The 27,481-nt window shown below is 42.5% G+C and overlaps 1 long non-coding RNA gene across 2 annotated transcripts in view; it reads right to left on the bottom strand.

Annotated features, from left to right (window-relative positions):
- The window catches only part of LOC129060865 (uncharacterized), a 140,192-nt gene that overhangs the window by 89,044 nt on the left and 23,667 nt on the right, over positions 1–27,481 (bottom strand). The gene's annotated exons all lie outside the window — the stretch shown is intronic.

The following is a 27,481-nucleotide window of genomic DNA, read 5'->3' as shown; positions in this document are numbered from 1 at the left end:
ACATGGGGGCTGCAAACACCTGCATACATTGCGGGGCTCTCTCTCCCCAGCATCAGTCCTCACTGACTTGACTGTTTCAACTTCATGACAGGTGTTGCGACTCTCTCTGCTTTATTCTCCTTATCAATATTATCTTGATTATTTTTAACCTTTTACTCCTTGTAAATACTAAAATCTGCACAACATCTATATGAAAAACACTGCTTGGATTATGGAATTAAAATTAATCTATAGATTATTGGGGGTACACTTGAAAGCACTTTAATATTGAGTACTACCCATGGACGTGGAATATCTTGAGATAATCGTTAATGCTTTTTAATAAATGTTTGGCACATTTGTGTACAGTTTTGCACATACATTATTAGTTTTATGCCTAGATACTTGATAACATTGTTGCTCATATAATTTTTATATTATATCTTATGATTGCTGTTTGTTTGCAGAAACACTTGCTAGGCCCTCCAATAAAGTGTTACATGGGTACCATGAAAGCAGACGTTCTTGTTTGTCTTCCTTACTTAAATAAATGCACCTATATTTTCTATCGAGACTCTTTTTGTTGTGGGACTTCTGTAGTTATCTTTTATGAGGTTAAGAATGTCTTCTTGTACTAAGAGCTCTCTTTTATTAATTATATTAATAATTAATAAGTGAAATTATATTAATTATATATAATTAATAAGTGAAAGCTGCTGAATCAATTGAGACAATCAAATTTTCTCTTTAATCTGTTATTGAGCTGAATAACTTTTAAATGTTTTCTACTACTCGTCCGTCTTTACGTTAGAGAACCAAACTGACTTGGAAATGTGCATGTCTGTAAAACAATTTCCCTTTGCTAACACTTTGCTTTCAGTTTTGGAATTGCACATATCATTGAGATTGTCCTGCCATTTTCTTTTCTACTACTGTCCTGTGGTTTTGGCATCGAGATTGCACTGCTCACTAAATTAGGTGAGTAAAATGCCCCTTCCTTCTATTCTGTTTTGTTTTTCCGCTTGTGTAAATTGGAACTGTGATATCCTTTGGCTGTGTCCCCACCCAAATCTCATCTTGAATTGTAATCCCCATAAACCCCATGTGTCATAGGAGGGCGTGGTGGGAGGTAATTGAATCCTGGGGGCCATTTCCCCCATGCTGTTCTCATGATAGTGAGTGAGTTCTCAAGAGATCTGATGGTTTTATAAGCATCTGGCATTTCCCCTGCTGGCACTCCTTTCTCTCTCCTGCCACCCTGTGAAGATGTGCCTTTCACCATGATTGTAAGTTTCCTGAGGCTTCTTCAGGCAGGTGGAACTGTGAGTCAGTTAAACCTCCTTTCTTTGTGAATTACCCAGTTTCGGGTATTTCTTTATAGCAGTGTGAAAACGGACTCATACAAACTGTCTTTAGAATCTTGGTAGAAGTCATCCATGTAATTATCTGAGTGCTAGCACTCACTTGTAAAGTTATCTGGGGCTGGAAAGTCCCTGTGGCAATCTTTTAAACTACTAACTCAATTTCCTTGATAAAATTATTCAGACCTCTACATTCTTAATTCACTTTTGGCAAAATATACTATTTAATAACTTTTCCACTTTTATAAGATTTGCATTTTATCTGAGATTTATAGAGTATTCCATTTTGTATTACTAAAAACTAACAAAATTTTTCATATTTTCTAATTTTGATATCTCATACAATTGTGATTATGCCAACATGTTATTCTCTAATATTATCAATTTTCCTTTCTCTTTTTCATCTCAATCAACCTTGCCAAAATCATGCTCCTTTTGTCTATCGTTTTAAAAACGTCTGGCTCTGTTAAGGCCTTGCTTTATCTCTGCTACTGATGAAGCTTCAAGGCCTTTGTCATTACTGTTGCCTTCTTCCAACTTTTATGAGGTTGTGTCTTGCTCTTTTTCTTACATCTGAAGGTGTGCACTTCACTCACTAACTTTCAACTTTTTTCTGTTCTCATATTTGTTTCTATGCATAAAATTCTCATATAAGTCCTGCTCTATTGGGCCTCTGAGTTTTGATGTGCTATTTACTTCTATTGCCTTCTGGGGGCGTCAGAGGGCACAGTGAACATGACCCACCCTCTTGACATGAACATGTCATGTCTTACTGATCACACCCCAGAGTTCCCCTGAGCTTTTTACTTAACTTTTGTGTGGAATGCATAGGTTGTATTACAACCATTGGTCTACATGTCTCAAAATTAGAGCGTGAATTTCTTGAGAACAGAATTGTGTTTCTCCTATATTTGTATTCAGAGGTCCTAGGCCAGAATTGTGCTGGCTCAAAACAGGCACTTAGGAAATGTTCCTGGAATATACATTTGCAGTGTAAAATGGGCAAGACAAAGTGTGCATTGATGCAGGAGAAATAAGATCTGTTTGGTTATGAAGGCACAGAAATGTATATAAACCACTTCAAAATGTGTATTTATTAATTATATTTAACTTGAAAAGATGCACTCACTGAAGCATCCACTAGGATGAATGGAAATTATACCAGCCTTTAAATTCAGCCATCAACCTGGTCCTTCTCACAGCAAAGTCAAAGGTCAGCACATAATGGTTGTGCATTATAATATTCTCAAGAGCAGACCTCTCACAGGGATGCTGTTTGAATTCGCTAATTGATGACTGCCAAGGGCTTTGGTGAGGCAAGGCTCTACATAACTGATAATTACTATTATTATCACAGGCACTAAGATGTTCTGCATTGCTCTGTGAACAAAGGGCCAAGAGATGAATTTGCTATATTATGTAGCTAACAAAAAAGAAGTGTGAAAAGATAGAACATACGGCGTCTCAAGTAGCTGAGATTTGTTTAGAAAGTTGTTTCTGCTTTGTGTTCCTGATAAGGACATCAAAACAGGCAAAATAATGGACTTTTTAGATACCCATAAAAGCATCCCAAAAGATTGCTCATTTCCTTTGTGTTAAAAATATGCGACTTTGCATGCAGAGAAGAGTTCTCAAGATTGCCAGACACTGAGCACAGTTGTCAGAAGTTTAGACAATAAAGGGACATCTGAAAGACACCTGAGACAAGACAGAGAAAAATATCCTGCTTTAAAGGTGTCATACCCAATGTGTGTATTTTCCTGCACCATTTTTTTTAAAAAATGGCAACTTAAATAAATTTGGGACATTCTGACCAGGCGTGGTGGCTCATACCTGTAATCTCAGCACTCTGGGAGTCTGAGGCAGGCAGATCGAAGCCAGGAGATCAAGACTAGCTTAGGTAACATGACAAAACCCCATCTCTACAAAAGATACAAAAAATTAGCCGGGTGTGGTGGCACACACCTGTAGTCCCAGCTACTCAGGAGACTGAGGCAAGAGGATCACTTGAGCCCAGGAGGTTGAGGTTGCAGTGAGCCATGATGGTGCCACTGCACTCCAGCCTGGGTGACAGAGCGAGACCATGTCTCAAAAAATAAAATAGTAAATTTGGGGCATTCTTTCTGTCCTCCTGGCAGACAGGGTTGGTTGGTTTGATTTGGTTTTATTTTTTCCCTTGGTCATCGGATCATGAGAACATACACAAGTCTTCAGCCTGAATGGGTGGCTCCATCCTGCCCACTGGAGAGGTCAATTTCTCAGCGCAGCTCATTCCAGCTCACGGCCTCACTGTCAGGCCTGCCAGGATCGCTGCAACCTGCCTGGAAGATGAGCTGATGAGCTACTGGCCGGGTTTCCAGTGATACCAAGTTGAGCCCTTTTGTCTGACACCACTGTCTGAAGCAGGGAGAGAGTAGGAGGACGGAGACCAAAATGGGGAATCCAAGGATGGCACAATTTAAAACAAACACTGTGAGGCTACCACGCCCTGCCGTGCTGGGTTATGGATCAGAGGGTCTGAGAACTGCAGCTGGGATGGTGAGATTATTTTCCACATGAGCTCACATGGAAGGAGCTGAGCACCATTTCTGGGGGTCCAGTGCCCTGTGCTGTGGTGACTCAGGGGAGCTCTTCCTCCTACTCCAAGCTCCTGAGCTGCCCCCACTGAGGACCACTTTACCAGTGTTCTCCTGCAGTGTTTTCGTGGATCCCTTCTGCTTTTCCGGGCACTAACAGGGATAGGAATGGGAGAGAGAAGAGAGAAGAAACAAAATCCACGACAGAACCTTCGTCAAATTCCATAATTACAGAGGCTTCGGGGATTTCCAAAGGATTATTGTTGGGGGAGTAACGGCTGATTCTGAGAGCCCAAGCCGAAGCTAATTCTACAGAGGTGTTCACAGCGATATGGTTGGTCTGACTGGTTCGAGAAAAGGCAAATAAAAAAGGCAACAGTTAATGCTCTCGGCTACTAACAACACGGTAGCGTCGCTTTCCCACACCCTGAAGCTGCGGGACATTTTCCTCTCGGGGTAGCCAATTAGTAGCATTAATGGGACAGGACTCAGATGAATCATGGCACGAGCCACCCGCTAATGCATTCCACCCACTATTCTCAGCATTCACTCATCAAGCAGTCTCCAAGAGCTCCCAAGGAAATAATGAAACGGGTCGATCTGAATGCCTCTCATCTCCCTTCTTCATCTCATCCGCCTCTGACCGGGCAGTTAAGGAGCCACAAAAGGGACAAAGGCCAGGGGCTGTAAAGGAATCTGAGGAGAAGGATCAAGATAATGGGCAAACTGGAGATGCGATTAATTACAGAATGCACTTACTTTCCCTGGGTGAATTAGCTATAAACCACAAGCCTTCTCCCTGCTGCCATGGCCTTCACCTATTTTATCCTCAAAGAGAAAATTGCAGCTTTGCAAGTGACATTTGCCCCTTCTTTGGCACTAAGGATTGGCAGATTGCAATAACACACTCCAGACTGGGCTCCTCAGGCTGCACCGTGCATGTGAGTGGCCAGGACAGCCAACAGAAATGCAGGTTCTGAGGCAGTGAGTTGGGGACGGGGCCAGGTGCCACATGTCTGTGGTCTCTTAGCTACAGCACAAACCAGACTGAAAGTTCTTCAGCTTCCAGTCCATCCGTACACATACCATGTCTGAAAAATATGTATGGAATGGAGAAATGAGTAGTCACTGGAAAGAGAGCCACTGGCGACTTTACTTCTTTGTGCAGAATCCTGTAGCCCAGCCCAAGACAATGAAGAGGTTCCTGATGAGAACATATGGCTCTATCTGCCTGGTCACTGCCGAGCTGACAATGAGGATACCCATCCAGCACCCAGGGTGTGATGACACCACGCTCGCGAAACACCCAAGAACTCCTTCTACATCCGTGGCAAAGGGTAGGGCTCATGTTCCAAAATGACTCTGGATCCAAGGGGGCTTCTGGTTCACCCCAATGCTGACTTGTTCGCTGGGTTCTCACAGCCTGAGTTACGTTCCAGAAGAGTTGGGTGCCCTAACTCATGCACATGGGGGCTGCCGGGGGCCTTTCTAGCCCTTTCATTCTTGTGGTTTCATGGCCCAAAGACGTCGGGGGTTCCCCATGCTCACTCAGATGAAATACCTACCATTCTTGGGTTTTGTTTTTTTGTGTTTTTGTTTTTTGTTTTTGTTTTGAGATGGAGTCTCACACTGTTGTCCAGGCTGGAGTACAGTGGCGCGATCTCAGCTCACTGCAACCTCCGCCTCCCAGCTTCAAGCGATTCTTCTGCCCCAGCCTCCCAGTAGCTGGGACTACAGATGCCCGCCACCACGCCCAGCTAATTTTTGTATTTTTAGTAGAGACGGGGTTTTACCATATTGGTCAGGCTGGTCTCGATCTCCTGACCTCAGGTGATCCAACTGCCTCAGCCTCCCAAAGTCCTGGGATTACAGGTGTCAGCCACTGCACCCAGCCCATACTTGGGTTTTAAATGGATTATTTTGTAGAAGAAAGGTGAAATTATTCTTAGTATTTTATCTACTATAGACAAATTGTATTATTTTTATGTCTTTTGCAGACCTAATTACTATAGTAAACTCTTTTAATAAGCTTCCTATTAGGGAACATATATTTAACCAACAAGTAGATTACTTAAATAAGTGCCAGATATCTAAGCAAGATCATTCCATATGCAATAAATAAATACATAAATGGGATCCAGTATTAAAAATACGTTTAGCCATTTAAAGCTTTTAACTAGTATTTAAAATGATCCAGAATTCAAGTCCCTGTCTCTAATTTGGCTATTTTTATATATTTACATCTTTAAGCAAAATAACATTTTCTCCTGCATCGAAAATCACATGTAATGGACGATATTAATCATGTTAATCCCACAGAACCACAGGCCGAAGCGGAAACTCTATCATACCTTTGAGACAGGCGCTCAACGCAGTCGATTATCATGTGTGTTTGTACGGTGTGTCCCTAATGACAGCACCATCTCTTCGGCCTGAGGTTCTGTTACTCTCGGCCACACTTGACACCTTTGAGGGAAGTGGGCTTCAGCCCTGAGGGGTGGTGTTCAAGACCCCACACTCCAGGGGCCCCATCCAGGCTGGCTGTGGCTGTGGGCGCCTTTCCTGGGGCACCACGGTCCGTGTTTCCCTGAGCTGTCCAGGGTGACTGGCCTCTGAGCTGTCCGGGGTGACCGGCCGACAGCCACTGCTCAGGAGTCCTGCCGTGGACTCACTGCCCGTGGTCCCAACCAGCAGACCAGGGTGGAATCAGATGATGGGTATCTCAGCCAGGGACTGTGTTAGAGACCACAGAACCCTTCATACTCCCTCAGGACCTTCCTGAAGCCCTGTTGCCTCTCTGATAAGACAGCGAATCGTCCTTCTTGGCTTACTCCCTCGGGGAATTCCTCTTTCAAGCCGAACCTGACTGTCTCCACCTGTGGAGGGGACATGGACCACACCCCATGTCTCAGGTTTCCAGGGCTGCTGATTCCAGATCCTAAAACTAATGGCGAAAACAGCATCTGCTTCTCTGGCACCCCGAGCCATAAAACAACCCAAATATCTTAAGTAACAGCATTTTAGAAACTAATGAAATAAAGTGAGAATTGAAAAAAAAAAAAAAAAAAGCTTATATTAGCTCTGAGAGAATTTGCTCTATCACTATTAGCACAGTGCCACCTAATGGAAACGTGAAATAAATGTACAGTCTTGAAAATTTAGAAGATTACAAAACACCCTATCACGTTATACAGAAGGCACTTTTCCTCCATATGTGTACTCTTTTTCAAGAAAATAATGATCTGTATGTTTTAAATGATTATAATTTTAGTTGGACAAAAATATACACAGGCCAGAGATTCACAGAATTCTTCTAAGTCACCATGAAAAGACACTCAGAATTTTTATTTTTGTTTTGCTCTTTTGTAAAACACATAAAGATAGAACTTGACATTTTTCTTCATATTTTAAAAATACTGGGCTGGAAGTGGTGGCTCACACCTATAATCCCAGCACTTTGAGAGGCCAGGGTGGGTGGATCACCTGAGGTCAGGAGTTCGATACCAGCCTGGCCAACATGGTGAAACCCTGTCTCTACTAAAAATACAAAAATTAGGCTGGCATCGTGGTGGGTTCCTGTAATCCCAACTACTCAGGAGGCTGAGGCCAGAGAATCGCTTGAACCCAGGAGGCAGGGGTTGCAGTGAGCCGAGATCATGCCACTGCACTCCAGCCTGGGCGACAAACCAAAACTGCTTCTCAAAAAAATAAAATAAAAATAAAAATAAATACTATCAATGAGGCACTCTAGTATCTTAAAAACTTTGTTTTAAGAAATATCACAATTAGGCCAGGCACGGTGGCTCACGCCTGTAATCCCAGCACTTTGGGAGGCTAAGGCAGGCGGATCACGAGGTCAGGAGATAGAGACCATCCTGGCTAACACAGTGAAATCCGTCTCTACTAAAAATACAAAAAATTCACCGGGTGTGGTGGTAGGCACCTGCAGTCCCAGCTACTGGGGAAGCTGAGGCAGGAGAATGGTGTGAACCCGGGAAGCGCAGCTTGCAGTGAACCGAGATTGTGCCGCTGCACTCCAGCTTGGGTGACAAAGCAAGACACTGTCTCAAAAAAAAAAAAAAAAAAAAAAGAAATATCACAATTAATTTAACATAAAATGGCATAGTTTTAAACTGAGTTGTTATTAGAAGTAGATTTTCAAAGATGTTGCAAAAGATTTAGAATGAATTTAAGGAGATCTGTCTTTGCCCACATTATATAAATGACGATTCTAGGTGAATGTTGTAAAGCTCAAGGTCATCTGTCACCAAATCTTTACCAGGTTTGACACAATGTCTGTCTTTAATCCATTTTAAATCTTCACATGCTCTAGGTGACTCAGAATAAAATATACAACATTTTATTGCATATTGTGTTATTTGCAATTTTATGCCATTTCCTTTACATTTCAGCAAATATTTCCTGATTGCTTTTGATGTTTAAGTACCTGTGTGAACATAATTATGTGTTAAAATATCTCTGTACAACATGATCACTCTTTAAGGACAAGAACTCCTTTAATACACCTCAGGTTTTCCCAGGTATGAAAGATTCTATTAATCACTGGAAGAAGAGTCTCTGGCCAAGTGCACAGCCCCTCTCAGCTCAGCTTCATAAAAAAGGCACATTCATGACAAACATTCTACCTAAAGTGTCTCTATTTAGCCTTTCATGACAAATGTTCTATTCAAAGAATATTTTTCTACTTAAATATTAAATATGTAAATTAGAATATTAAATATTCTATTTAAAGAAATGTTCTATTTAAATGCTCTATTTAAATAGCACATTCATGGCAAATGTTCTATTTAAAGTGTCTTTCTATTTAGCCTTTCTATTACTATAGTTAATGAAAAAATATAAAAACATGAAATTCTACTTTGGTATCTAAACCTCTTTATCAACTTACTCAACACACATCCACATAGCATCACCATGGGCCACCCTGTGCAGATGGGACAGACCCCATAAAAAATTTAACAGTAGAAACACTGAAATTGCAACAGAAAAAAGGAATGATTACTTCAATTGTATCCTTATGAAAAAAACTTCTGTAACAGCAAACATAAAACTTTCCTAAGCCAAGATAATCTGCCGGAAACTAAGCAGATGGTACCGAGCTGAATTACTTTGTAGTTACTTCTTCTGAGGCAGGTTGGAGCTCATCACAGTTAACTTAAAGCTCCCCACATAATGTCAAAACACAAAAATGAGATGCACATTGTCGGTCGGTTGTAGCAGCCTTGCAGCCTCTGCCAACCTTTGATTAAGATGCTTTGATGTTAAGAACTTCCTATTTCATGAACGATGGCATCCCGTGGCTGTTACATGATGCAGATAAAATGTGCAGAAAGATCATGAGGACAATATATACCATTAATTTGCATAATGAGAGCAGGAGTAAGTTCCTATAGTTCCTATAATACTAGAATGTTTCTGTAAAACACACGGTTTATGTTCTGAAAATTCTGCCTTTAATCTCAGAATTAAAGTATGGTCTTCTAGGAAACAGGGATCCTCATAAGAATTTTGAAGAATCCCATGAATTTGAAATGTTAAATAAAAAATACTCATTAATTATAGGAAAAGTTTCAAATCTAGGAAAAATGTAAAAGATAGTTCTAAGATGTTTTTTATTAATATAGCAAAAATTTAAAATATACTGTAAGCTCAAGATCTAAATGCAGGAGAAGCACTATATTGAATAAACTGATAAGAAAGAGATCCTAATGCTCATTCCGTTTATTTATTTATTTGTTTGTTTGTTTGTTTGCTTATTTTTGAGATGGAGTCTCCCTCTGTCACCCAGGCTGGAGTGCAGTGGTGCGATCTCGGCTCACTGCAACCTTTGCATCCTAGGCTCAAGCAATTCTCCTGCCTCAGCCTCCCAAGTAGCTTGGATTACAGGTATGTGCCAGCAGACCCAGCTAATTTTTGTATTTTTTGTAGAGACAGGGTTTCGCCATGTTGGCCAGTCTGGTCTCAAACTCCTGGCCTCAAGCAATCTGCCCACCTTGGCCTCTCAAAGTGCTGGGATTACAGGTGTGAGCCACCGTGCCTAGCCTCTAATGTTCATTTTAGAGAAATAAAATGTAACACCACAAAATTCAAAATCAGGTCTCAAGAGAGATGTTAAACTTTGGGGGATGGCAAGAGAAGGACATTTCCCGTCGACTCCTTTAGACCCTGGGCTGCAGACCTTGCCAAGAATAATTGGTCAGTTTCAACCTTGCTAGGCTGGTGCAATTGTTTTTAAAGAGTTAGAGAGGCCATATCTCAACTCATGTTCAGCTGAAACATCTACCATAGACAAAGCTGTTCAAAGGAGCAACTTGACCTTTTTCACAAAATAGGTCTGATTTTCCAAGTGAGACCTTGGAGGAGAAGGTGGTAACTGGCAGCCATGTGGTCCCACAGGAAGTACCTATAGAAGAGAGGCTGTCAACCATGAAGACTGGCCATCCATCGAGGTGCCCGCTGTCACTAAATATTATGGTAACACAGATAACAGGCTTGTGGAAAATCTCTAGAAACAAATGTTTTGGTTTTTCAGAAATAGTTTTAATAAAAATGCCCCAATTCTATAATTTAGCATGTCATTCATTGCTTTAAACCACAGACAGTTCAATTCTGTGTTTCCTCTAAAATAAAACACATGGAAACACATGGGGTGAAATTTGTGTTGTACTTGCGGGCACAGTAGGCTGACTTCTCCATGTGTTCAACAGCACAGGGAATGTCTTCCTTTCCACTTTTATCTTTCTTGTCAGCACTAATTTATCTCTTCTGCCAGATTTCTCCCAAAATATGACTCGTTTCCACTTCTAATCTCCCAAACCCCAACGTTTAATCCCATTACTCTTTGAGTAAAATGTGTTCCTTTCAACTGAATACTCGGTTACATTTTCATGAGACATTTTCTTGTGTTTTTAACAAGTGTTGCTAACAATTGTGTTAAAAAAAAAATCAGTGCCATCTATACTTCAAAGTCAATTCTAGTGGTTGCTTAGTTTTATGTGTTCAAATTTTTTAGATTCCCCAGAATTAGCGTTTGGTTTTAAAACAGAGTCCAGTGATAGGTCAGAAAAGAGAGACTTTCATGCAAAAATACAACAGACTTAGGAAATCTAACAATATATCTAAATTCTGACTCAATTCAGGCAATATGCTAGGGGTGGTGACTCATGCCTGTAATTCCAGTACTTTGGGAAGCTGAAGTGGGAGAATCCCTTGAACTCAGGAGTTTAAGACCATCCTGGGCAACATAGTAAGACCCCAACTCTACAAAAAGCAAAAAAAATTAGCTGGGCATGGTGGTACACACCTCATGTTCCAGATATTCAGGTTGAGCTGGGAGGGTTGGTTGAGCCCAGGAAGTCAAGGCTTCAGTGAGCCATGATGACACCCCTTCACTCCAGCACCTGGGCAGCAGAGTGAGACCCTGTGTTTAAAAAAAAATTCATTGTATGTGTAGACTGTATTTCACTCACGCATTTACCCATCAGTGGACACTGGGTTGCTTCCATGTTTCAGTTATTGTGAATAATGCTACTATGAACAAGCCTAGGCTTTTAAGATATTTGATACTTGGTCTGCATCTGTATACCATGTGATTATTGTAAGAATCTGGAAGCAAGAAATCATGTACACACACATTTATCCCAGAAATGCTTCCAATCAAACCCTTGAATCCTTGGGATTCTGAGAGGGAACAGGTAAAAGAAGAAAATATCTAATGTGCATTGAAAGCTGGGTGTGATGGTCCAACAGGTTCTTCCTGCCCACCACAGACAAATTCACTGAGACCCTGGTGTTACAATCAAGAAAGAGTAATTAACGCTACGCGAGCCGCTCAAGGGATGGGATTTATTACTCAGATCAGCCTCCTTGACAGCTCAGAGGCTAGGGTGTTTATGGATAATTTGGTGGCAAGGGGCTAGGAACTGGGTGTTGCTGACTGTTTACGGATGCAGTCATGAGGGTGCGAAGAGAGGTTCTCATGTGCTGAGTCGGCCTCTGGGTGGGGGCCGCGGGGCTGGTTGAGTCATGAGTCATGAATGTGGATGGGGTCAGTTGGTTGCCAGAATGAAAAAGTCTGAAAAACATCTCCAAAGACAAATCTTAGGTCCTGCATTAGTGATGCTATCTATGGGAGCAATTGGAGAAGTCACAAATCTTGTGACCTCTGGCCACATGACTCCTGAGCAGTAAGGGATTATTGAAACTATGCCTACATTTAGCAGAGCCCAGGCCCCTCCCATAATCCTGATCTTGTGGCCTTCCATTAGTTTCAGTCCCTGACCAAGGAGGGATCTGTTTTAGGGAGGGACTATGGCCATCCTTGTTTCCAAGTCAAACTGTAAACTAAATTCCTCCCATAGTTAGCTCAGCCCATGTCCACAAATGAGCAAGGTCAGCCAGCCTGTGAGGTGGAAGCCAGGTGGAGTCAGACACACTAGGCTTCTCTTTCTGCCATTATCTTTGCAAAGGCGGTTTCATGGGTAAGGGTGAAAATATTAAAAGCTATAGGGAGAATTAACTACTTATGGTACCCCTCCTCCAGAACCTGACTGCAGTAGCACCAAACTTTGTGTACCAAGACAGGAGGGTGGATTTTTCACAGGCTGATCAGATGAATCCTGCTGCAGCGAGGGTCCAAAAAGGACATGAATCTCTCGCCTCAAGAAGTTTGCAATCTGGATGAGACAGGAATGGTGCAAATATTTCTGTATGAGGTGTAAATGGTGCCAGATATGATGGTGGGATGTGCAGTGTTGGGAGGACATCTGACTCAGATAAGAAGGACTTCCTGGAGGAGGTGATGTTTTTGAGCTGGGTTCCGAAGGATGAGAAAGAGTTACCCAGAGAAAGAGTAAAGCAAATATTTCACATGGAAATGGAAAGTCCAGAGCTCTACCCATAAAACAGAGTGAAGTAGATTTGAGAAACTGCAAGTTAAATATGGCTAAGGAGAGAGAGCAAGGTGTGGACGGTGATGATGTTGAAGGAGACAGCAGGAAAACACAGGAGGTCCGCAGGGGTAGTGAGCCATATGGAGGAGATGGGCCTCCATACTGGTGGCAGAGGGACCACTGGCAAGGACTGAATGAGATTTAAATTTAAAAATGTCCTTCTGCCTGCAGTGTAGAGAATCCCAAAAGCTTGCAGGCCGGTAAGGAGGGCAGAGCTTAGGAGACCAGGGATGGAATCAAGGTCAGGGATAATGGAGGCCAGGCTGGCTGTAGAGAGAAAAATGCACATTTGGAGCGTTCTTGAGAATCCAAGTCCTCGCTGATGAGTTCATGTGGGAAAATGAAGGGGAGGGGGGCTTCAGGGGCCCTTTGGCTTGTGAATAGAGAAACTAGGCCCTTGGTGATGTCGTCTCTTAGACAGGGAGTACCAGGCAGAGGCAAACACAAGATCGAAAGGTGATAAAGTCTGCGGCTATCAGCCTTTCCATGGTGCACCCTGAAAGCACAGGAATATCCGCTTTGGGGATCGTAGGCAAAAATAGAACTGGGAGAGGGATTATTGGGATTAAATGTCCTCAAATTTATGGGACACGGATTAGTTGTCTACCAATAAAACAGGGGCCAGCGTTTAAGAGTAATGTGTTCAGGTCTGGACCCCAGATTCTCCCCTTCCTGACCCACATGGCTTGGTCCTTAGTGCTTCGCTGCTGGGCAGAGCTTATTTCCATGATCGGGGCTAAGCTAAAGACATTGTTCTCATCAGATTTAACTTCTGCATGAGTTCTCACAGTCTCCCACATCAAGAAAAATAATGTGCGTCTATCGTGTCTCCCGACGAGGTGATTTCTCTTCATTTCAATTTTTAAAGTCATTCTTTCTGAAATGTTCTCATTAAATAGCTGTAGTTAAACATCAGACATTTTCTACTTTATTAAGTTATTTGTTGTTCAATGCCATTTTCAATTATTCCAAGTTTTTTTTTTAAAGTGTTTCTCATTAAATTGAGGGACAGTTCCTGTAATTTGTCTATCTCCAGTTTAATAATCAAACCAAAAAGGTACAGGACTTTTTTTTTTTTTTTCCAGAGAGGTTTGAGGTTTGAGGATACTCATCATGAAATATGCATCACGGAAGAGGTTTCAAAGCAGTGGCCAATCTGTATGCAAAATCCCATGCTAAAACCCGTAACTGTCTAAGTCAGATACAAAGTAATTCAGGAAAAAAAAAAAAATAGGACGTTGCAAACCACAAAGATCTCAGGTGGCCTTCTGGGGCTAATAAATCAGTTCTAAAAATGCACTGTGGCTGGACTCCTGCTTGGAGCTCTGGGTTGAAGACTCCAAGCACTCATTTTACCAACTATGAAAAAATTCAGTCCAGTTTTCAGTTAGAGAAGAGAATAAAAAGAACGCATTGCTTTCAGATGCTTTTGGCTCAGCTATAATTCAAAATCAGCCTCAACACTTACACTTACCCTTCTGCTAGTATAGCTGAGAGCTCGGTCTTCAAATCATCATTTTTTTGGTACAAAAACCATAAAAATGGTCATTACTTATGGTAAATACCTACACCAATTCATGTTCCTATGGATGATTTTTGCCCGGTTTTAAAACCAAACTATACAACAAATTGTGTTTTATTAAGGTGAGCGCTTACTAACTCTCTTAGCTTGAAAATTGAAATGTCTCCTTGATCCAGTTAAAGCTTCCACTAAATTGTGGCAACGCCAATCATAAGATTTGGGTCGCCTCTGTAGCAGACACCCTCAAACTCAAGAAGCTTTTAGGAACTACCTATGTCTGGCTGGGCACAGTGGCTCATGCACGTAATCCCAGCACTGTGGGAGGCTGAGGTGGGAAGATTGCTTGAGCCCGGGAGTTCAAGACCAGCCTGGGCAACACGGAGAACCCTCATCTCTATAAAATGAAAATAAAAATAAAAATAAAAGAACTACCTATGCAGAGGCTGCCCATCAAACCAATTGCACTGAGATTTCTCTGTGAGGGTCTCAGCATCTGTCCACATGTTTCTGAACCACCTAGGGGTTCTTATTGTATTGAGAGTTGAGGATCATTGCTCTAGCAAGTGATATTTCTTTTCATTAAAATTGAAGACAGAGCCAATGATTTACTGAGAAATTGAAAACCAATGAATAAATAATTAAAATGGCAATGATATAGGAAAGCTTTATGCTTTTTCACTTATCTAAATTCACGAAACTGTTTGGACATTGTATCTTTTTTTTTTTTCTTCTTTTTTTATTTTTGAGATGGAGTTGTGCTCTTGTTGCTCAGGCTGGAGTGCAATGGTGAAATTTTGGCTCACTGCAACCTCCACCTTCTGGATTCAAGCAATTCTCCTGCCTCAGCCTCCCTAGTAGCTGGGATTACAGGCACCCACCACCACGCCTGAATAATTTTTGTATTTTTAGTAGAGACAGGGTTTCACTATGTTGGCCAAGCTGGTCTCAAACTCCTGACCTCAGGTGATCCACCCACCTCGGCCTCCCAAAGTAGCCACCATGCCCGGCCTCCTTTTTTTTTTTTTTTTTTAATTAAGCCTGATCAGAACCTTTGACACCCCCCCTTGGCTTCTACTCCAGTGATTGCAGTCTGTGGCCACAAGGAGACGAACTGTCGCTTCCCCTCCTCCCCAACCCCCTCCTCAAGTGCAGTCAAGCCGACCGACGCCCGTTTGCCCAAATAATTTTTGATTCTCTCTACCTCATTAATACACTGTTCCTGATTCTCTGAATTGCAGATGGGCAGACAAAATGTACCCAGGAAAAGTGACACCCTCCTATGAGAAAACATGCGGTGGGTTATCTCTGAGCGCCTGCTGTTAACGTTCTACACCAAACGCCCTTTCTAACGCTGGGAGTGCCCCTGAGGGTGGCCGCACCCCTCACCTCACTTCTGAGGCAGGGTTCTGAATACCTGCTGTTAACTTACTACACCAAATGCCCTTTCTGATGCTGGGAGTGCCCCTGAGGGTGGCCGCATCCCTCACCTCACTTCTGAGGCAGGGTTCTGAACACCTGCTGTTAACTTTCTACACCAAATGCCCTTTCTAACTCTGGGAGTGCCCCTCAGGGTGGCCGCACCCCTCACCTCACTTCTGAGGCAGTGTCAGCACTCAACACCTTCTGCTGATTGTGTCATTTTGAATAAGAAGGGAAACAAAAACAACAAACGTGTTTCTTCTTTGTGAACCCCGAAAAGAGCATGCAGGCTCTGAGGCGGGTCATTGATAAGACAGCAGGTCAAACCTGAAATCAAACAACCCTTTAAAGACACAAAGAACTCCAGAAACCGCACTTCCAATCTTGATTTTTAAAAAGCCAAATTATGTAAAATATTTGAATAAGTTTATTCTGAGCCAAATCTAAGTGACCACAGCCTGTGACAGAGCCTCAGGAGGTCCTGAGAACTGGTGTCCAAGGTGGCTGGGTTACCACTTGATTTTATACATTTGAGGGAGACAGAAGTTACAGACAAACGAATAAATCAATAAATGGAAGGTATACATTGGTTTGGTCCAGAAAGGAAAAACGTCTTGAGGCTGACAGGGGTGGGAGGGGTTGCTTACAGGTCATAGGTGGATTCAAAGACTGAAAGAGTTAAGCTTTGCCTAAAAAGTTGAAATGGGTAGAATGAAACGCTTTAAGATTAAGGGTGTTGTGGAAGCCAAGGTTCTTGGTATGTAGATGAAGCCTCCAGGTAGCAGCTTCAGAGAGAATAAATGGTAAATGTCTCTTATGGGACCCTAAAGGGTATCAGACTCAGTTAAGTCTCTCCTGGATCAGAAAATGACCTAGAAAGGGATGGAGATTCTCTATAGAATCCAAGTTTCCTCCACAAGAAATAGCTTTGTGGGGCTGTTTCAAAATATGCCAAATAAATATATTTTGGGGATAAAATACTCCGATTTCTTCAGGGCTTGCTATCTATTATGTGATGCTATACCAGAGTCAGGTTGGAACTGAGTATCTTATTGCTACCAAGAGTCTGTTTTGTCAGTCTTGGGTTCTCTGTTGTTTCATGTAAATGCTGGTCATTTGCACCTGAATTGCAATGGGAGAGGGTATAAGGAGGTGTGTCTGGCCCTCCTTTCCCAGCATGGCCTGAACTCATTTTTCAGGTTTCTTTCAGATCCCCTTGGCCAAGAGCAGGGGTCCATTCAGCCAACTGGGGCTTTAGAATTTTATTTCTGGCTTACACCAAATACCCAAACTTTGCGTAAAACTTTTGAAAAGATCCCAAGTCTTTGCATTAAAATTCTAAAAAAAGGTATCAAAGAATGGCGATGCTCCCAATACCTGCATAAAGCAAGTGGAGAAATCTGACACATAGATCAAGCATTTGATAAAAGATGCCAAGATTTTTAATACATCATTACATATAAGGCAGTGTGAGAAGCGGGCAGAAGCTCACTGGTCATGAGGCCTGGAAAAGCGTCATGGTGGACAAGGCTGGGGCAGTCACGCTGGAAAACAATCCACAAGGAGGCATCACAGGAGCAGCTGCTGAACCAGCAAAGCAAATCCTGTTGGGATCTACTCAGTTGTGATGTAAGTGCAGTTATAGGAGCTCTCATTAGCATAATGCTGAGCAATAGACCAGTGGAGATGAGAAGTGAGACCCCAACCACAGGGAGAAATCAAAATCACTTCTGCCTCCACTGTGGCTGGTGCTGAAAACACGGAGGTTACAACACACTGATCCTCTTGATTGCTGAACTGGATAAGATGTTTTCTGTTTTCCCTAAGTGATTTTTGCAGCTACTTGAAGAAAACAGAAGCCTGTTGCCGTTGTTTTGTTTTCAATTGAGCATAGCTATTTGACACAGAGGATGCCGTCACTGACAGTGGCTGGACGGGACCCATGGGCTGATGAAGGTGAGACCGCCTTTTCCCCTGCGCAAATTTCTGCTGATGATGCCCAGAGACAGCTGCTTGGTTAAGAGGCAAACTGCCTTTCAGATTTTAATGTTCAGGAAGGAGAGATAAACCCGTTGGAGTTTATAAATAAAGACCAGAATGGCTTTCTCATTTGCTGTGATAAACTTTTGAGATTTCTGCAACAGATGAAATCATGAGGTATTTGTCTTCACATACAATGTTGAAGAAAATAACACTTTTTTTCTCCGTAGTGCTCTGGCTGATATTTTTCAATCTTAGAATTATCTCAGGAAGAAAGTTACAAGTAGGTGCTAATGATCTTCAACACCCTCTCCCTTTAATTATTGCTAATTCCGTCATAACAAAGAAAATAAATTCAACAAGAGAAGACCAACATCAGAGCTGCACACAGGAGAGACACCAGATGAATGTGAAATGCAGCCCTGCACCCATTCACCTGGAGACGACCAGGGTGGGCACTCAATGCATGTGAGCCCAGGGGCTTCAAAAATCAATTAACCATGTGGTTTTCTTCTGCTAGGAGGCCACTCCACCACCTCCAAATTCTGGGCTTTACCTCCAACTTAAATCCACACTCCATAGAGTCTTCCTAGTTGTACAAAATAACTACTGCTTGCACAAGGCTGTGCAAAGTTCTAAATGGTTTGTTCTATTCTATAGCATAATGGTTGAAAACATGGGCTTTACACTTCAGAATCATCTGCATCTGAGCCCAGCTTTGCCACTTATTACATAGATGACTTTCAGCTTTATTTGTTGTTTTGTTTTGTTTTGTTTCGCTTGACATACAGTCTCACTCTGTTGCCCAAGCTGGAGGGCAGTGGCATGATCTTAGCTCACTGCAACCACAAACTCCTGGTCTCAAGGGCTCAAGTGACCCTCCTGCCCCAGCCTCCCAAGTAGTTGGAACCACAGGCACAAGCAACTGCACCTAGCTAATTTTTTGGTTTTTTGTAGAGATGGGGTCTCACTTTGTTACCTAGTCTGGTCTCAAATTCTTGGGCTCAAGCAATCCTACTGTTTTGGTCTCCAAAAGTGCTGGGATTAAAGGCATGAGCCACTGCACTCGACCAGCTTTGAGTTTTAAAAAAATCATGCTTTAAATTACTCACAAATATATTGGAGATAATAATATTTATTTTATCGAGCTTTTCCAAAGACTATATAAAAGAACACAAGTAAGATATTTCTCTGGAACTCAACACATATTATAAGTTCAGCAACTGTGAGATATTTGGGCAAATCAAAGCCAGATATGATCACCCCCATTTGACAAATGAGGAAAGAGTCTCAAATACTGTGAGAGATGAACAGAGGACTGGTTTGTTGGACTCACTGTCCTTTCCTGAGTGTGGTTCCACAGGTGTAGCCAAACCAGCTGCCAGCCTCCATGGCTCCTTTCCTGGAATTCAGAATTGGCACACTGGGATGCTAGCGAGTCTTTGGGGGGCACCTGAAGTATGAGGCTGTGTTTCCAGCAGTTGAGACACAGAGAGAGACAGAAGCAGAGACAGAGAGAGGGGATGGGAGGGAGAAAAGGGAGGGAAACACGGAGAGAAACTGACAGAGAGGAGGCAAGAAAGGGAAAGCCTGGAGCTGAGAAAATTCTATTAAAGAGAAACCTTACTAAATGGTAAGCATAAGTACAGGAAGCTTCTGAGACCCACTGGAACCTCCCTCAACCCATCCCTGAGCTTTTAGCACTCCTCCTTAGGATGGCAAATTTCCAGGCCCCTGGAAATCCAACACATCCTTTCTGGGAGCTCCCGCTCAGTCTTAAGATAGTGCAATGGCGTGGACAAAAGGTACATCTCTCCCAGAATCCATTGTTGGATTCATGGTCTTGGGTCTGAGTCACAGGCTGGATCTACAAACCCACAGATAGAGAGGAGTGAGCTCCCCAAATCATATCTGGGTGGTTACTTGCAGAAGAATTCTAAGTATTTCAGGCACTTTCTGATCCCACTTTCCTCCTTTTATAAAGACATTGATGGGATTTTGCACACATGTAAAATCATGGTCATGTGCAATAGCTGGAGAAGGTGATGTAGACAGAGCCAGCACTGGGCCAAGCCTCCTGGCTCCGACGCTCAAACAGATTGCAGTCAGGACGGTGGTTTTCAACTTTTTGTGTGAGCCCTGGACACACTTTTGAGAGTTCTGAACCTTGGCAGCCCTCCTGGGGGGATTAAATTGCACACAGAGTATTATACCTTTCCTTTAGTTGCCCTGCAAAACCAAGGCATTCCCTGAAGGAAACTATTAATTCCCTTCACCATGCTGTCTTATAAGCTGGAGATCTTGTTCTCCATGTTTCTGTAAATACACAATATTCTGGGGTGCTGGCCTGACAGCATTCTCTGCCTCTTCAATCTCACTGAAGTGAATTCTACCCCACTCTGCCCTGGCATGTAGGACCGGCTCAGCTTTACCAGTCAGTCAGACTCATATCACTCTTAGCTGATGCATCCTCACTTCTTGCAAAAATAAACTCTGCCTACAGACAAAACTTGATAGCCCTGTTGTGCAGGGTTTGGGAAATACTGGTGTTTTTTAGAATCCATGTTGAGAACCCTGACCATGGAGACAGCTCACTGGAGTGGCCAAATGTGTGAGTTATTTTAATGAGCTAGATCTGGTTTCAAGGGTGGTGTGACCTTGGATAAATTTGCCACTTTCTGAGCCTGTGGGTGCTAAAATGATCTCCCATATTGGGTTATGTAATAAATAAACAAGGCAATGTACATGAAGTGCTCACAGAATGTCAGGCAATTCATAACTATGAAAAAGTAATTGCACCTATTTAGTTTTACTTTATGTCTACATCCTGGCTATAATGGCACACGCCCTGGAGGCCTGCATTAATATTTAAAGATCATCTGGATATACACATTGGATTGAAATACCTAATACATTTCCAGATTCAACAATTTTCCAAATGGAGTGCAAATTGGAGAAAGTTGTTAATATCCTAAACTTAAACAGCTATTTCCATAATCTACAATTAACATTTTATCTATTTTAGTAGTTTTATTTTTCTTCCCCCACCCCCTGCTCCCACTGTTTGGAGAAACTTTAGGAGAAAAAGAATGCAAAATGAACAATTACAAAAGGCAGCTAACTCATATCAAGGAGAATGACTGTCTTTGTGGAAATTAAGTGCCTGTTTCTAAGCACCATGCATATTCATAGTGCTTATTTATGTCCTGATAATGGAAGTGTCATCTGCTGTGAATGCCCAAATTCATCCTCGTTTTCCAAACAAGTCCACGGTTGATGACTAAGGAACCCTATGGTACATTCATCTTTGCTGCAGTAACACTTAACACCCCGGCCCTTTAGAGCTTTTGAACCACTTTCATTGAAATTGCAAACAAACTCAATTATCTTGTGATTTTAATTAGTGCAAAAATAACCTATTTTGTTAACAAGAAAGAAACTGATTTTACAACAAAATTGGTCAGGTACATTTGAAAAACTAGCACAATGAGGTAACTGCAGAGAGAAATATTACCCTGCATGGCACCAGGCCCATGAGAGGGCTTATTAAATATTATTTCATGCTGATGCTGATAAGGGTAACACTTCATGAGGCAAAGAAAACAATCTTGGGCCACTGCTATCATTAGATTTTCTGACGGATACCTACTCTCTTCCTGTTTTTCAAGAAACTTAGAATTGAGCTGAGGCATTTTGGATACAAATGACAATAACAGAGCTCAAAGACTGTGCCTGTTGTGTTGCATTCATTTTTGCAGAACATGGTGAAAAGGAGATCGTAAATCTGGATTTCATTACTGAACTCATGTTTAGAATCACATGCAACTCCTGAGAATTCTGCTACAAAACACTTCTGCCAGAGATACTTGCTGAGGAGAGAATCATGCCCACATGGAATTCCCTGCAACTGGCCTCATGAGACAGTTCTTGTCCATAGTTGAAAATGAAGTGGCCAGCACAAGGCACAGCCTCTTACTTGGAATATGTTCTATGCAACAAATTCATCTTTAGAGTGGATATTAGTATTGCATTAAACACTATTAGAGCCATTGTAATTTTTGTAGCAATAGAGTGAATATAAAATGAAAGTCACTCTATTAATTATGAAGCACTTTTTTATGAAGGTCTGCTTGTGAGTGTGTGTGGGAGTGTGTACATGTGTAGGTGCATGTACATGTGTGCATGTTTACTCATTTAAATCCTCCCCCCATTGTGTTAGAGGTCATTGACTACCATGCACTTCCCCTCCTCCCCCTACCACTCTGTCCATCTGAAAACACCAGCAGTCACAAGAGGGCTTGCATACGAAGAGAGTTGGGGAGGTGGAGATTTGCCAACAGAGGTCTTCTACACCTGGAGAGTGCTGGAGGTCCATTTGCACAACCAACTGATATGCTGGGTGGTGTCATAAAAAAGAGAATGACCAGAACTTCAAATGAATGCTAACCTTCGATCATGATAAATACCATACAATGATGCTTGCTTGGAATGTGTCACAGAAATGATGAAGCAAAATACCACTCACCTAGCGATTTTAGAAATGCTAATTGATGTCATAATCTTTTGGCTTTGAACAGTTGTTTATAAACTGAATTTCTGGCTTTTCTAAATACCTAGAATTCTACACACACCCGCCACCTTTGAGGTTTGTTTAAATACAGATGGCTGCTGTAGACAGAGAAACCAGCTCAGAAGAGTGTGGCTGTGCTATGATCTCTGAAAATTACTGCACTGTCTGTTAACAGTGCATAATCAGGTTCACCATTATAAAAAGGGGACTTAGTTCAGTCTTACTTTATGCAGGGAATTATACTGGGGCTTTAAATTATTAATATATTAAGGTATATACAAAGATAATATATACAAGAGATGTTGAATAACCAACCAAAGACCACATTGGAGCAAGGTACACTGGGTATAAATTACAAAAGAGCAGGGACTGTGCCTCTTTCTTCCACGTTACTCCTATGTCTGTTTTACTTCCTATTATACAGCTGGAAAAGGTTGCTGAATTAATAAACTGGACTTGTAGCCCCAGAGCGTGACGTCACATCCAAGAGGCCATCAGTAGCAAGTCTTTGTTGAGCTGCTGAAAAGGAATTCTCCTCTAACTGGAAGCAAGTATGAGAAATTTCCCCCGTTCCTTCCCATGCTACAGCATCACATATGGGAAAAGCTAACATCAAGAATGGCCTGGGATGTGCAGAATCTTCTCAGTTCTTCATCCTCAGTGCTTGACTGTGGACAGTCCCAAGATTCACAGCCATGGGTGCAGGGGAAGCTTACTCTTTTTTGAACATAGTTTAGAAAAGCAGGAGCACATTTCTAAACAACTGGCTCCTTTCCAAAATGCATTAAGGCCAGAAGAATGCAAAGTATGAAGTCAAGAAAAACTCTAGCCCAACTGAGATCATCTGTGACATTCTTTAGAACAGTTAGAGGGACATCCATGTTAAGTGGAACAAAAACATTAACTAAGAGATCCATCAATCCCACTTCTGGGTGTTAAAGATTTGAAATCAATGGGTCCAAGAGATATCTGCACTCTTAAGTTCATTGCAGCATGATTCACAATAGCCAAGTTATGAAATCAGTCTAAGTGTCCATTAAGGGACAAATGGATAACGAAATTGTAGTTTATACACACAATGGAGTATTATCTAGCCCCTAAAAAGAAAAAAAAATTCTGTTATTTGTGACAACATGGATGGAATTGTAGAACATTATGCTGAGTAAAATAAGCCAAACACAGAAGGACAAACACAGCATATCCTCACTTACTTGTGGAATTAAAACAATTGAACTCAGAGCAGCAGAGAGGGGAATGGTGGCTGCAGAGGCTGAGGGCTGGGAAAACGGAGACAAGACAGTCAAAGGCACAAAGCTTCAGTAAGATCAGAGGATAAGTTTGATATTTTTTAGATCCATAGCACAGCATGCTGAATACATTCTACATTGTCTAAAAAGCTCATAACACCACTTTTTACCCATAAGTACATACAACTATAATTTGTCAATATACAATACAAATTTGTTTTTAAATATTAAACACTAAGAGCTCTTTCCAACTTTTCATTGTAATCACCAAAAGTCAGGCTGAATTGCTTCACGGTTGTAACGCACTCTCACATTTACTATTTCATTTGGAAATTAAAGAGCACAGAAGGGGCTCCTTCATTTAATTTCTCAACAGATTTGTCGTAGTAGGGAGCAACGTCTATAAAGATGGTACACTATCAGAAATGTCTTCAGAACGTCCTGAACAAATGTGACCTTCAGAAGTCATTGATGAAAGTATGTTGCCCTAAATCCTTAATCCAGAAGCTGGGTGGGAGTGGAGCATCTCCTCGGGATCAGGGATGTCCGGGTAGGAGAAGAGCACCTCCTTGGGATTTTCTCTGCCTCATGTCTCAACGGGACACAAATGGAAGTTTCACAATTGGAACCATTGTTAAATAAAGACATGGAGGAGAAGGAAGTGGAGGAGGAAAGGGAAATGGGGAAGAAGAATTGATTGAAGACAGAATACTTGGAATACCCTTGAGAAAGCAGTATTTATTTCCACAGGAGTTATTTTAGTCAAAACTATGTTTGAACCAATTGCTCATTGAGTAGGTATCAGACTTTGTGTTAAACACTTTCCTGGGCCAGGCACAGTGACTCACACCTGTAATCTCAGCACTTTGGGAGGCCCAGGCAGGTGGATCACTTAAGGCCAGGAGTTCAGGATCCACCTGGGCAACATAGTAAGACCCCATCTCTACAAAAAATATGAAAATTAGCAGGACTTGGAGGTGTGCACCTGTGGTCCCTGTTTGTCGGGAGGCTGAGGTGAGAGGATTCCTTGAGCCTAGGAGTTCGAGGCTGCAGTGAGCAATGATTGTGCCACTACATTCCAGCCTGAGTGACAGAATGAGACCCTGTCTCCAAAAAATAAAAAACACTTTCCTATATCTTGTCTCACTAAATCCCACACACCAAACAATTCTCCAGAGGATACCAGCTGGGTGTCCTGTAATTCAACTTCACTCTGACCCTGTCTACCTAGAGAGAGGATCAGATCCCACGGGTTAAAAGGCCTAGTCCCATAAGACAGTCCCCACGTCAGATACCAGCCACCACGCTTCTGACTGAATGGCCGCAAATCAGGCTCCCAGCACCCCCTTCTTGAGGTCAATTCATTTGCTAGAGCAGCTCACAGAACTCAGCAAAACACTATACTTACATTTGATGGTTTGTTAATAAGGTTGTAATAAAGGACACAGATGAACAGGCAGATGAAGCGATGCAGAGGGCGGGGTCTTGAAGATCCCAAGCACAGGAGCATCTGGCCCCATGGAGTTGGGGTGCTCCACCCTCCTGCCATGCATGTGTGCTCACCAGCTTCTTAAATGTTTTTATTTGGTTTTATTTCTTTGTTTATTTTTTGAGACAGGGACTTTCTGTGTCACCCAGGATGTAGTGTAGTGACACGATCATAACTCACTGCAGCTCCGACCTCTTGGGCTCAAGTGACCCTCCCACTTTAGCTTCTGGAACTATAGGTGTGCAATGCCATACCTGGCTTTTTTTTTTTTTTAAGTTTTTGTAGAACTGGGGTCTCACTATGCTGCCCAGGCTGGTCTTGAACTCCTAGATTCAAGCGATCCTCTTGCCTCAACCTCCCAAAGTGCTGGTATTAAAGGCATGAGCCACCACATCCAGCTAATTTTTGTTTGTTTGTTTGTAGAGATGGGGTCTCTCTATATTGCCCAGGCTTGAAAACTCCAAACTTCTAATCACGGCTTGGTCTTTCTGGTGACCAGGCCCATCTAGGGGCCAAAAAGAGTTCCTTCATGAGAACGAAAGGCGTTCCTCTCACTCAGAAAATTCCAAGGGTTGTAGAGCTTTGTGCCAGGAACTGGGGGGCAGAGATCAAGTATATATTTCTTATTGTATCACAATATCACAGCAGCCCTCTGTGGTCCCTTCTATAAGGGCACTAATCCCACGACCTAATCACCCCCCAGTCCCTCTCCTAATACCATCACTTTGGTGATTAAGATTCAACATGGAATCTAGGGGTGACACAAACCCTCAGACCATAGCAAGTAGTCACCATCTTATTCATGTATTTTAAATGTTAACATTTTGTCATGCTCCAAACATTTTGCCCTGTTGACTCCCTGATGGGAAAGCCCATGCTTGGGAACCCTCCCCCAACTCTTCCTGTGCCCATGTCCCACTGGGGACCCTGTCACATCCACACTGCCAAGACTCTGGGGGAATGAGTCTTCCAACAGCTGGGCAGAACCAAAGCACACTGGACTCAAGAACGGGGAGTCAGTCCCTGGGCCCGGCACTCACAGCACCCTCTATCCTCGTCTCCTTCACTGCTCAAGTCATCCAGCTGTCCCCAGAGAATGTGCCCTCTTCAAGGACAAGACCCCCACTATAGACCCTAGGCCAAACTGAACAAGTGCTTTTCATATGGATACAGATTTATGTTATTTACTCTAAAATTGTTTAGAGCTTACGATTTGTTATATTTAGTTTTTTTTTTTTTTGTCTTTTTTTGAGGTGGAGTCTTGCTCTGTTGCCCAGGCTGGAGTGCAGTTGCGTGATCTCGGCTCACTGCAACCTCCACCTCCTGAGTTCAAGCAATTCTCCTGCCTTAGTCTCCCAAGTAGCTGGGACTACAGGCACCGGCCACCGTGACTGGTTAATTTTTGTATTTTTTTTTAGTAGAGACAGGGTCTTACTATGTTGCACAGGTGGATCCTGAACTCCTGGCCTCAAGTGATCCACCTGCCTGGGCCTCCCAAAGTGCTGGGATTACAGGCGTGAGCCACCGTGCCTAGCCTTAAGTATTTTTTACAAGTACAATGACAATAATGAAATTTTACCAGGGATTTCACCTGATAATTCTCCAAAAGTTTACTGCCTCTTTTCCCTTATTTATTAGAGTGGGGATGACACCCTCACGTTATGTTATACAGTGGTGAGTAAGATGTGCTTCATTGTTAGGATGGAGTGGTATTCAGTACATATCATTTATTTTCTTATTTTTATTTTTTGAGACAGGGTCTCGCTCTGTTGCCCAGGCTGGAGTGTAGTAGCACCATCACAGCTCACTGAAGCCTCAGCCTCCTGGGCTCAAGCTATCCTTCCTCCTCAGCCTTCTGAGTAGCTGAGACTACGGGCGAGTGCCACCACGCCCAGCTAATTTTTGTATTTTTTATAAAGGTGAAGCGTGTTTTTGTTGTTTTTGTTTTTTTTGTTTTTGACAGAGTGTTGCTTGTCACCAAGGCTGGAGTGCAGGGGTGCAATCTTGGCTCACCACAAATTTCACCTCCTGGGTTCAAACGATTATCATGCCTCGGCCTCCCGAGTAGCTGGGATTACAGGTGTGCGCCACCACACACAGCTGGTTTTTGTACTTTTAGTAGAGATGGGGTTTAACCATGTTGGTCAGGCTGGTCAAAACTCCTGACCTCAGGTGATCCACCCGCCTCAGCCTCCCACAGTGCTGGGATTACAGCCATGAGCCAACACGCCTGGCCAGACAGGCCATTTCCATGTTGCCCAGGCTGGTCTTGAACTCCTGGGTTCGAGCAAACTGCCAGCCTCAGTCTCCCGATGTCCTGGGATTACAGGCGTGAGCCACTGCTCCTAGCCAGTATATGTAATTTA

Source organism: Pongo abelii, chromosome 7 (assembly GCF_028885655.2).
Source record: "Pongo abelii isolate AG06213 chromosome 7, NHGRI_mPonAbe1-v2.0_pri, whole genome shotgun sequence".
NCBI classification, from domain to species: domain Eukaryota; kingdom Metazoa; phylum Chordata; class Mammalia; order Primates; family Hominidae; genus Pongo; species Pongo abelii.
This window is presented reverse-complemented; position numbering and strand designations above follow the sequence as displayed.